General features: G+C 36.7%; 1 pseudogene; it reads right to left on the bottom strand.

Moving 5' to 3' along the window:
• Nucleotides 1-1,163: 1,163 nt before the first annotated feature.
• On the bottom strand, nucleotides 1,164-1,449 carry LOC106965768 (small ubiquitin-related modifier 2-like; annotated as a pseudogene).
• Between the last annotated feature and the right edge of the window lie 11,184 nt (nucleotides 1,450-12,633).

The following is a 12,633-nucleotide window of genomic DNA, read 5'->3' as shown; positions in this document are numbered from 1 at the left end:
ACTCTGGAAAACAGTGTGGAGGTTCCTCAAAAAATTAAAAATAGAACTACCCTATGACCCAGCAGTAGCACTGCTAAGAATCTGCCCAAAGGTTACAGGAGTGCTGATGCATAGGGGCACATGTACCCCAATGTTTATAGCAGCACTTTCAACAATAGCCAAATTATGGAAAGAGCCTAAATTTCCATCAACTGACAAATGGATAAAGTAGATGTGGTTTATATATACAATGGAATACTACTTGGCAATGAGAAAGAATGAAATCTGGCCATTTGCAGCAACGTGGATGGAACTGGAGGGTATTATGCTAAGTGAATTAAGCCAGGCAGAGAAAGACAGATACCATATGTTTTCACTCATATGTGGATCTTGAGAAACGTAACAGAAGACCATGGGAGAGGGGAAGGGGGAAAAAAAAGTTACATAGAGGGGAGGAGGCAAACCATACGAGACTCTTAAGGACTGAGAACAACCTAAGGGTAGATGGGGGGTGGGAGAGAGGGGGAAGTGGATGATGGACAGGGAGAGGGCACTTGTTGGGATGAGCACTGTGTGTTGTACGGAAACCAATTTGGCAATAATTATATTAAAAAAAAAACCCAGAAGGACTCTTGATTTGAAGGAAAACTATCTGGATTTCATTTCTTTTAGAATAATTTATCCCTACTTAAAGACAGATTGCCCTACATGTAACAGCTATGTACAAAATCGTTCTAAAATTGTCCTTGTTTTACAATGATAAGTGAAAAACTTTAAAATTCTACAATCAAACAAGGTATGCAAGGATTTTTGTGTTGTTCTTTTTTTTTTTTGTTAAGCAGTGAGAGCAGAATAACGTATTGGGATATAAAGATAAGAGCTGAATGAGCATGCCACTAATGGAGAAAGGGGGTATTTTCACAGAACCGGTAGTTTTTCCCATCCCGTCTCCAAGTGATGTTGATGAAAACATATCATTGGCCATTTAGTTAAAAAAAATGCAATATGCTTGTGTACATACACAGTTACCTTATGTAAAATAAAGGAATGGGGAAGGGGAAATGAAAGAATTAACTATACTGTAGTAATCAGGATGTGGTGGGACCAAATTGTGGTTTTCTCTTTGAGAATGTATTCTTGGTCTGGAGGAACAGAGTTCTGGAGTAAAGTAGCAACTTCCCTTTTTAGTAGACACCTCCCGTCTGCTGCTAGAACACAACTATCTTCATCCTCCATTTCCAACTATGCAGGTGTGTCTGTTTCATTGATTAGCTGCCTATCAAATCGCAATCTGATCTGCCTCATTGACAAACCTTGTCATTCACAATAGGCTTTCATTAGTTTACTAAGTGATGATGTATGCCTCTTAATCTTACACTGCACCACAGAACCATCCTGCCTCACCACCTTCAAATTAATATGATCGTTGTCCTTAGTCTTAACTCCTTTGTTGGGCTTTTCTTTGGCCATGGCAAGTGTCGAAGTCTCAGCTGCCACTTCAGCAAATGAGGTACCGGGCCCACACCCAATGAACACACAAGGAGCACCAAGAGTGACAGAAGGAGGCATTACCAGTGGAGGAGGGAGAGGGCACACACTCTATAGTGTCTGTTTCTAAAATCCAACCCTCCTATTTATGTTTTCTTTCTCTCGTACTTTTACTGTTTGATATCTTTTATTTTATGTGTTTGTGTTTTTTCTTTAGTCATCTTGTGTTTAAGAGTTAAATATATGATGCTTAAATATCCTGTGGGGCAGAATAGCAGAAAGGTAAGCGTGCAGATTATGGAGCCAGACAGCCTGGGTTTGGGGATCTTGGTTCCACCACTTAGCTGCATGACTTTTGGCAGGTCACTTAGTCTTTCTTCATATGTAAAACCTAAGGAAATAGGACCACTTCTCTTTTATGATTGTTTTGAACTATTAAGTGAGGTAATACATGAAACATTTACCATATACCTAGAAGCATTTAAGGGACTGGAGGAAAATTGCCATGTAATGTAAGTGCAGTTATTATCATTAACTTTAATTAGAACTTTTTAGATAAATTTTTTTTGGAAAATGTGTATTATAAGAAGGAGGGGAATGATTAAACTTGATTGTCTCCATTCAAGGACAGTTTAAATAGAGACAATTTTGATCCATAAAACCCGAGGCAACTTAAACCAATCAGTACCAGTGTGGAGAAACAAGAAACACTTGTTTCTGTCCTAGGATGAATTTAGTGGTGGAACATCCCAGAAGAGGACATCAGCCATTTAGTGCCGTTTTCTTTCTCAGATACAACTTTGTTCTTAGCCATCCTGTTTGTGCTGTTACTGTCAAATTTAGGCTTTTCCATTTCTCCTTATTGAAATGGTGAGATTGAAGACTGGTAGGTCTAACAAAGAACAGGTCCCTGGGGATAATTTTGGTGACAGATTTTTGCAATATGGATGTATGCAGTTTTAATATTCTGTTTGTAGAAGTTCCTGAACATTATTAATGATAATTTAACAATTGCCTTATGTACACCTGAGGATTTAATACACCACTAAAGTCATTCTCTCTTCTACTCACTGGACCTAGGTTAAGCCTCACAATAACTAATTCGATGCACACCCAGAATTAAGACTTCAGTGGTTCTATTGTTTTTGTGTATGGATCCTGTGCATCTCTAGATTCCAGCAACTAATAGATGACAGTTACGCTGGTTTGCTCAATACTATTTCCCACCAGTGTTTTCTTGTCATGCAACTCCATGGGGACCCATTTTAAATCATACCAATAAATCCTAGTTAGTGAAGTGTGTATAAAGACTTCCTGAAGTGCAAAATGCTGAACTAACAATCATATAAATGTTTTTTATAGTCCCCATCATGTTAGATGTAGTCTGAGAGGTGAGGAATTCTAGATTAAGTACACTTTTTCTTCCTTTGGAAGTCTGGAGAATTTATATTTTAATTGTTTACTAAACTATGAATAGTCTAAACTGCCAAATTATTATGCTATAATGTTAAAAGAAAGCTAAGAAAGCCAAAATTATTCATGACACCATGTGACAGATTTTTATGATAGGGAACAAGTAGTGTATTGTGACAAAAATCAGATCTAAGAGAAAAACCTACATGGTGGGACTGATGGCATTCTCTCCATTTTCAATGGAGAAAGCTTACTTGCTCCACTGGAGAGCATGCTGTATTCTTAAATGTAGGGATATGTGGAGATAAAGCAGAAGAAAATGTTCTTTGAAAAATGAGTCCTATTGATAGCAAATCATGATTGGGTTTTGCTTTAATGTTTACCAAATAAATGCCATTCTATGGCTATATTCACTTGCAATTATGTGGTGTTTATATCTGAACACGCTTGCTAATTAGGAATTGGGTGAATAATGTGGGGGAAAAGATATCTGTGTTCTACATAAACCTTTGAATAAATTTTTATGACATAATATAAATGCTAAGCTTTCTCAGATGTAGCAAGTGCTGTGGCTATCCCATTTGGTCATTACAATTACAGGAATGTATGGGAACACCTCTTTGTTCCTCAATGGTAAGAAGAACTACAATTAAATTAAGCTGAAACAAGAAAAAAGGACATGTGTATATTTATAGAGTTTGTTATATTAGCCTTTTATTACCACTTATGGGTCTTTCTATTTCTTTTTATGCCTTTGAGTTACCATCTGGTGTAATTTTCTTATATCAATACAGTTTTGTTTTTGCCCACCTCTTTTGTGCTGTAATTGTCAAATACATTGCATTTATACATAATAAGGCCCAGTGATACAATTATATAGTTAAGTGAAGAAATATGCAATTAAACTGTCTTTTATAATTACCTACAGAAAAATTGCCTTTATCCACACGTTTTGTTTTTCTCACGTAGTTTCAAATTGCTGACATCCTTTGTTTGTGTGTTTGTTTTTTGATGTTTTATTTTTGAGAGATAGAGAGAGACTGAGCATGAGTGGGGAAGGTGCAGGGAGAAAGGGAGACACAGAATCCGAAGCAGGCTCCAGGCTCAGAGCTGTCAGCACAGAGCCCAACGCGGAGCTCGAACTCATGAGCTGTGAGATCATGACCTGAGCTGAAGTTGGATGCTTAACTGACTGAGCCACCCATGCATGGGTGGCTCTTTGATTTAGTATAAAGAATTTTTGTCAGTGTTTCTTGTAAGGTGGGTCAACTAGCAACAGAATCTCTCAGTCCTTGTTTATCTGGGATTTTTTTTTTCTGTTTTTCTTATGGTATTCCCATTTTACATAGTTTGGTGTGCTTAGTAGTGTCCAACCATTTTTGAGACTTCATTTTACTTTATTCTTTTTTCTCTGTTTTACAGATTGTATAAGTTCTGTCAATCTGTATTCAGGTTTGCTGATTCTTTCTTCTGCTGTCTCAAATCTGCTGTTGAGAGACTCTAGTAAAATTTTAATTTTTGGTTATTATACGTGTTAACTCCAGAATTTCTATTTTTTTGTCTTTATAGTTTCTACTTTGTTGATATTCTCTATTTGATAAGATATTGTCATCATATTTAATTTATTTATTTTAATTAAAAAAATTTTTAATGTTTACTTATTTTTGACAGAGAAAGACAGAGTGCAAGCTGGGGAGGGGCAGAAAGAGAGAGGGAGACACAGAATCTGAAGCAGGCTCCAGGTTTTGAGCTGTCAGCCCAGAGACCGACACAGGGCTAGAACCCACGAGCTGTGAGATCATGACCTGAGCTGAAGTCCGACTGAGCCACCCAAGTGCCCCCATTGTCATCATAGTTTAAAATGTCTATTTGGGATTTACATGCATTCAAAGAAACAGGACACAAAGGGGGAAAATCAGGCAATGGAAATTATATTTGAGGGGACCCCAGATGTTAGCAGATAAAGACTTCGAGGCAATTATTATAAATATATTCAAAGATGTATAGGAAACCACACTTAAAAAGAATTTTTAAAGAATGTTTTTTTATTTATCTTAGAGAGAGAGAGGTTGAGCAGGTGAGGGACAGAGAGAGAGGGAGAGAGAGAAACCCAAGCAGGCTCCACACTGTCAGTGCAGAGCTTGATGCACTGGTTCAAACACATGAGCCACAAGCTTATGATCTGAGCCGAAACCAAGAGTCAGATGCCTAACTGACTGAGTTACCCAGGCAGCTGCCCATCCCCCCCACCTTTTAAAAATGTTTATTTATTTATTTATTGAGAGAGAGTGAGAGAGAGAGGGGAAGGAAGAATTTTCAAAAATATAACCAAAAATGAAAGTGAAAGAGAGTTTAGCTAAACACACAATCGTCCCTAATAGTCAGGAAAACTATGTACATTCTCAAGGTTCTGACCTTCAAGGAGACATCAGAGGCTGCACATTTAAGAGGAAATAGATCTCATCAAACTAGTGCATCCAAGACACTAAACAATAAGGGAACAATAAGGAAGTAAAGAACAACAACAACAACAAGCCTTGAGGTGTAAGGGATCAGTATCGAAAATTGACTTGTGTGCATATGGGATATATAGACATTCTAAGAAACAGGAACCATACACAACAGAGACAAAGCAAGCAATGGAAACCATATTTGAGGGAACCCCAGATGTTGGAGTTAGCAGACAAAGACTTCAAGGCAACTATTATAAATATATTCAAAGATCTAAAGAAAACCACACTTAAAGAATTTTTTTAAATGCCTATGCAGGCAAGGGAACTGAGACATAGCCACAGGAGAGTGTTTTCTGGCCTCATGTGGCCAGAAGGGCTAGAGAAAACTCCTGGAAGGTGTGTGGCCCAGTGGCACTTAAGCCAAGAGGTTGGCAGAATAGATGGTTTGTAGAGCAAAGCCAGTGGGCCAGTTCAATCAAGGAACTTGAGATGCAGGTCAGCTGGAGCTAAGACAACAGACAAAGAGCTTTACCAGCTTTAGAGTTGCTTTTTCTACTGTACCCAGGCAGGAAATCTAATTGTAGCCTCACTCATCCCTGAATACAGCCTTCATCCTGTCCACCCAAGGAGCCTTACCAGAGCACATGGGATGTTGTATCACCTAGTCAGCAGCTGTATGTTCATGGCATTTGGACAGATAGCACAGCCCATGACTTACCCCATATGAAGAGCAAAACTGGTGGCCTCCCCTGACCAGGGGATTCAGTGCACACTCTGGAGTGATTTGGGTCCCAAACTAAAAAGATAGAAGTTATGTACAAGGCAACTCCCCATAAGACTATTGGAAGAATTCTCAACAGAAAATTTCAAGGCTGGACAGAATGAGATGACATATTGAAAATATTGAAAGAAAATAACTGCCAGCCAAGAATACTATACCCAGCAAATCTGTCCTTTAGAAATGAAGGAGGGATAAAGAATTTTCTGAGCAAACAAAAGCTAAGGGAGTTCATCACCACCAGCTTTAGAAGAAATGCTAAAGATGGGGCACCTGTGTGGCTCAATCAGTTAAGTGTCCAACTTCGGTCACATTATGATCTCATGGTTTGTGGGTTTGAGCCCTGTGTTGGACTCTGTGCTGACAGTTCAGAGCTGGAGCCTGCTTCTGATTCTGTGTCTCCCTCTTTCTCTTCCTCTCCCCACTCACGCTCTCTCTCTCTAAAAAATAAATAAATGTTAAAAAAAAACAAAACAAGAAATGCTAAAGGGAGTTTTTTTGAGTGGAAGTAAAAGAATGCTAGTTAACATCATAAAAACATAAAAAGGGAGTATAAATCTCATTGGTAATGGTTACTATATAGTCATAACTAGATTCTGAAATATAGTAGCAGTGCATAATTCACTTAAAACTCTAGTTCTTTTTTTTTAATTTTTTTAAACATTTATTTATTTTTGAGACAGAGAGAGAAAGAGCATGAACAGGGGAGGGTCAGAGGAAGAGGGAGGCATAGAATCTGAAACAGGCTCTAGGCTCTGAGCTGTCAGCACAGAGCCCGACGCGGGGCTCGAACTCACAGACCGTGAGATCATGACCTGAGCCGAAGTCGGACGCTCAACCGACTGAGCCACCCAGGCGCCCCTAAAACTCTAGTTCAAAAGTGAAAAAAAACAAGTGTAGGAAAAATAACCATAACTACAACAATCTGTTATTGGTTACACAATTTAAAAAAATGTAAATTGTAATAGCAGTAACTTAAAACGTGAGAAGGAAAAGTAAATTGTAAGTTTAAAATTATATTAAAGTTGTTACTAGTTTAAAATAAAATATTATGAGTTTAAGATATTTTATGTAAGCCTGATGATAACCACAAGGGAAAATCCTGTAGTAATTACAAAGAAGAACACAATAAAAAAGTCCAAGCATAATGATAGCAAAAGACATCAAAACACAAAAAAGAGATAGCGGGATAAGAAACAAGGAACAGTGGATCTACAAAATAACAATAGGTAGATTATTACATAGAACATTTTATATCTGACAACAGGAGAATACATATTCTTATCAAGTGCACATGGAACATTTTTTAGGATAGACCATATTTTAGGTCACAAAACAAGTCTTAGTTAAAGAAGATTGAAGTCATGCTGTGTATCTTCTCTGAACACAATTGTATGAAACTGTAAATCAATAACGAGAAGGAAAGTAGAAAATTCATGAACACATAGAAATTAAACAACACTCTGCAGAACAGCTAATGGATCAAGGAAGAAATGAAAAGGGAAATAAAAAAATTTCTTGAGACAAACAAAAATGGTAACACAATGTACTGATACTTGTGGGATACATCAAAAGTAGTTCTCAGAGGGACATTCATAGTAATCATTACTATTAAGTTAAGAAGCAAGAAAGATCCCAAATAAATAACTTAACTCTAGGCGTTAAGGAACTAGAAAAAGAACAAACTGAGCTTAATCTTAGTAGAAGGGAGGATAATAATTAGAGAAGAAATAAATAAAATAGGGAAGAGAAAAATAGTAGGAGAGTTTAGCCAAACTAAGAATTGGTTCTTTGAAATTGTGGCAAATTAAATAGATATGTCCTGGTTAAGGAGATTATAGGGAATGCATTGCACTGCTTTCTGGCCCTGCTGAAAATAGCTGACCAGTGTCTAGTTAATGCGTATTTAGGGATTGGGTCCTGCCTGAGCTCATGAATTCCTTAGACCATGTTATCTATGGAATATTTTATCTTGTTCTCCACCATGCTTTTGGCATCTGCTCTTTGTAGTCCTGGGAATGCCTTGTTTTTTGAACGCTTTCTATATGTTCTTATTGGCACGTAGCCACTGACATTGTGCAATGTTTTCCCTATAATGTACGCCTAATAAACATGGGATCTTGATTTCCCTTAGCCTCCCTCTCACCTCTCTTGACTTGTGGAGTCTTGAGTACTCCTTTATGCCACCCTCAGCTTTGCTGGACAAAGCTGAAAGCCAAACCCAGAATTGGTGACCCTGACATGATAAGCCGAACCTGCGTGAAATGGTAAATAAAATCGACAAACCCTTAGCTACATTAACCAAGGAAGAAAGAGAAAGGACCCAAATAAACAAAATTATAAATGAAAAAGGAGATGATTAAACTGATACCACAGAAATTCAAAGAATCATAAGGGCTACTATGAACAACTATACACCAACAAACTGGACAACCTAGAATGAATGGAAAAATTCTTAGAAACATACAACTTACCAAGACTGAATCAGGAATAAATAGAAAATCTGAATAGACCAAGTAATAGTAAGGAGATTGAATCAATAATAAAAAATCTTCCAATGAAGAAATGCTCAGACAAGATGGCTTTGTTGGTGAATTTTACTGAACATTTAAAAGAGTTAACACCAATATTTCTCAAACACTTCCAAAAAATCAAAGATGAGGGAATGCTTTCAAACTTATATTACAAAGGCCAGCATTATCTTTTTTTTTTTAATTTTTTTTTCAACATTTTTTATTTATTTTTGGGACAGAGCGAGACAGAGCATGAACGGAGGAGGGGCAGAGAGAGAGGGAGATACAGAATCGGAAACAGGCTCCAGGCTCCGAGCCATCAGCCCAGAGCCTGACGCCGGGCTCGAACTCACGGACCGCGAGATCATGACCTGGCTGAAGTCCGACGCTTAACCGACTGCGCCACCCAGGCGCCCCATGGCCAGCATTATCTTGATACCAAAACCAGAAGAGGACAGCACCAGACAAGAAAACTTGTGAATATAGATGCAAAATTTCTAAAAATAGAAACCAAATTCAGCAGCACATTCAAAGGGTAATTCACCATTATCAAGCACAATTTATCCTGGGAATGTAGGATTGTTCAAAATATGCAAATCAATCAATGTGATACATCCCTTTTAATAAATGAAAGAACAGAATTATACGATCATCTGAATAGACATAGAAAAGGCATTTGACAAAATTCAACATCCATTCATCCACTCATAAAAACTCAACAAATTAGTCATAGAAGGAACGTATCTCAACATAGCGAAGGGCATATATGACAAGCCTAGAGCTAACATCATACTTAATGGTAAAAGGCTGAAACCCTCTCTAAGATCAGGAACAAGATGGGGTGCTCACTTTCATCATTCCTATTTCACAGAGTACTGGAAGTCCTAGATAGCAAAAGAAAGAAAGAAAAAAGGTATCAGAATTGGAAAGGAAGAAGTAAAATTATCTATATTTACAGATGATGATATTTTATATATGGAGAATCCTAAATACTCAACCAAAAAGTTGTTAGGTTTAGTCCATGAATCCACTAAAGTTGCAGGATACAAAATTAACATAAAAATATGTAATGGTTTTAAATAGTAACCATGAATTTTCTGAGAAAGAAATAAATCAATTCCATTTATAATAGCATCAAGAATACTTGAGAATAAATTTAAGGAGGTGAAAGATCTCTACTCTGAGAACTACAAGACATTGATGAAAGAAACTGAAGAAGACACAAGTAAATGGAAAGACGTTCTGTGTACACGGAGTGGAAGAATTGATGTTGTTAAAGAGTTAATACTACTGAAAGCCATCTATACATTCAGTGCAATTCCTGTCAAGTTTCCAATGGCATTTTTACAGAAATAGAAAAAACACTGCTAAAATTTGTATATAAGCACAAAAGATCCCAAATAGCCAAAGAAATCCCAAGAAAGAACAAAGCAAGAGACATCACACTTACTGATTTCAAGCTATATTATAAACCTATGGTCATCAGAACAGTATGGCCCTTGTATAAAAACAGACAGATAGGCCAATGGAACATAATCAAGAGTCCAGAAATAAACCCAAATGTATATGGTCAACTAATATTTGCCAAGGGAGTCAAGAATACTGATTGGAAAATACAATCTCTTCAATAAATGGTGCTGGGATAATTGCATATTCACATGTAGAAGAATGAAACTGGACCTATATCTTAACACCACTCACAAAAGTTAACTCAAAATGGATTAAATACTTAAATATGAGACCTCAAAATATGAAACTCCTAAAAGAAAGAATAGGACTAAAGCTCCTTGACATGGATCTTGGTAATGATTTTTTTGGATATGATACCCAAAACACAAAGAACAAAATAAAAAAATAAGTGGGACAATATCAAAATAAAAAGGTTCTGTATGGCAAAAGAAATCATCCACAAAGTGAAAAGACAACCCACAGAATGAGAAAAAAATATTTGCAAACCATAATCTGATAATGGGTTAATATTCAAAATAAAGAACTCTTATAACCTAATAGCAAAAACTCCCGAATAATCCATCTAATTAAAAAAATGGGCAAAAGACCTCCATAGCCATTTTCTAAAGAAGATATACAAATGGCCAAGATGAACATGAAACAATGCTCAACATCATTAGTCATTAGGGAAATGAAAATCAAAACCATGATATCACCTTAAATCTGTTAGAATGGCCATCATCAAAAGGACAGGAGCTAACAAATGTGATTTGGATTTGGATGAAAAGAAACCCTCATGCAATGTTGCTGGGAATGTAAATTGCTACAGTAACCATGAAAAATAGTATGGAGGTTCCTAAAAATTTTTAAATAGTATTACCATATGATTCAGCAATTCTACTTCTGGGCATATAGACAAAAGAGATAAAAACACTATCCTGAAAAGATATCTGCACCCCCATGTTCATAGCAGCACTATTTACAACTGCCAAGACATGGAAACAACCTAAGTGTGTATCAAAGGATGAAAGAGTAAAGAACTTGTGGTATATGTATACAATAGAATATTATTCAGTCATAAAAAAATGAGGAAATTCTACCATTTGTGACAACACAGATTGACCTTGAAGGCATTGTGCTAAGTGAAATCAGAGAGAGAAAGGCAAATATTGTGTGATCTCACTTATATGTGGAATTAAAATAAACAACACCCTCCCCCCCCCAAACTCATAGAAAAAGAGATCAGGCTTATGGTTACCAGAGGCAAGGGGTTGGGGGCGGGGGCAGGAGGAAATTGGAGGGAAGTGGTAAAAAAATACAAACTTATAGTTAGAAGATAAATAAGTGTTATGATGTAATGTACAACATAATATTGCTGTGTGATATATAAGAATATTGTTAAGGGGGTAAATTCTGAGAGTTCTCATCACAAGGAGAAATTTTCTTTTTTGTCTTTCTTATTGTATCTATATGAGAAGATAAATGTTAGCTGAACATATTATAGTAATCATTTCACAATATATAGAAACCGAAGCATTATGCTATATAAGTTTATAGAAGTTTATAAGTTTAAGAACTTATACAGTGATGTATGTCAATTATTTCTCAAGAAAAATGGAAAAATATTAACTTTAAAAAACTGTTTCATAACCATTTTTTCTTTTAGATCCATAGGGTTTTCAGGCTAAGGTTAGAGATGTAAAAAAACTCATTGCTCACCTTCTTAAAGAAGGAAACAATTTACTTTACAAAATATAGATAATATTTTAAAGAAATTCCTTAGTGTAGTTGGTAAAAATTTGGAGCTGGAAGGAAAAAGATCACCAATTCAATTATTTCTTTTTTATAAAAGAGGAAACAGAGTCTCAGAGTGGTTATATGACTTGCCTCAAGAGAAAAGTGGATGGTAGTGGCATTAGATCTCAATTTTTCTGACTCCTAGGTGGTTCCCTACATTTTTAACAACACACTGTATACCAACAAGCATCGTTGAGAAAAAGCCAAATAAGTTTTTAATTTAACCTTATCCGCCCCCTTCCCCCCCCCCCCCCCAGTTGGTGTGGAGCTCAATAAATGACTTTTGGGTTTTAAACATGTGCTCTTTGAGAGCCAAACTTTGCACACAGTGAGACTATGAAGATGATTTCTCTTTTTGGGAAATTTTAGCTTCTTTGGGATATAAACAAAAGGGCTGCTAGGTCGCCTAGAGCACATGTTGAAGCATGCTAAAGCAGGCTTCTGATTGGCCCCAGCCTTCTGGGTCTCTGTGGGCCTCATTAATTTGATGTGCTTTGCTTCTATGACAATGGAACACTCGCCTAGTCAATTACTTGCACCTGCATTTCTCAGCTTGTCGCACTTCCCTTTTCCTTTAGGGTCTGGAAATAAGTGGGAAAGAAAGCCATGTTGAAAGGAGAGACCCCCAGATTTGTTTGCCTCTTGCACCCAGTAAAATGATGTAGATTTCCATCAAATAAGTAAAGGTGAATTTATTTATTTAAAATTTAAAGATTATTTTTATTACAATTTATGAGAACATCCAAATTTTAAGAACAGGCAC

Source organism: Acinonyx jubatus, chromosome D3 (genome assembly GCF_027475565.1).
Source record: "Acinonyx jubatus isolate Ajub_Pintada_27869175 chromosome D3, VMU_Ajub_asm_v1.0, whole genome shotgun sequence".
Lineage (NCBI taxonomy): Eukaryota > Metazoa > Chordata > Mammalia > Carnivora > Felidae > Acinonyx > Acinonyx jubatus.
This window is presented reverse-complemented; position numbering and strand designations above follow the sequence as displayed.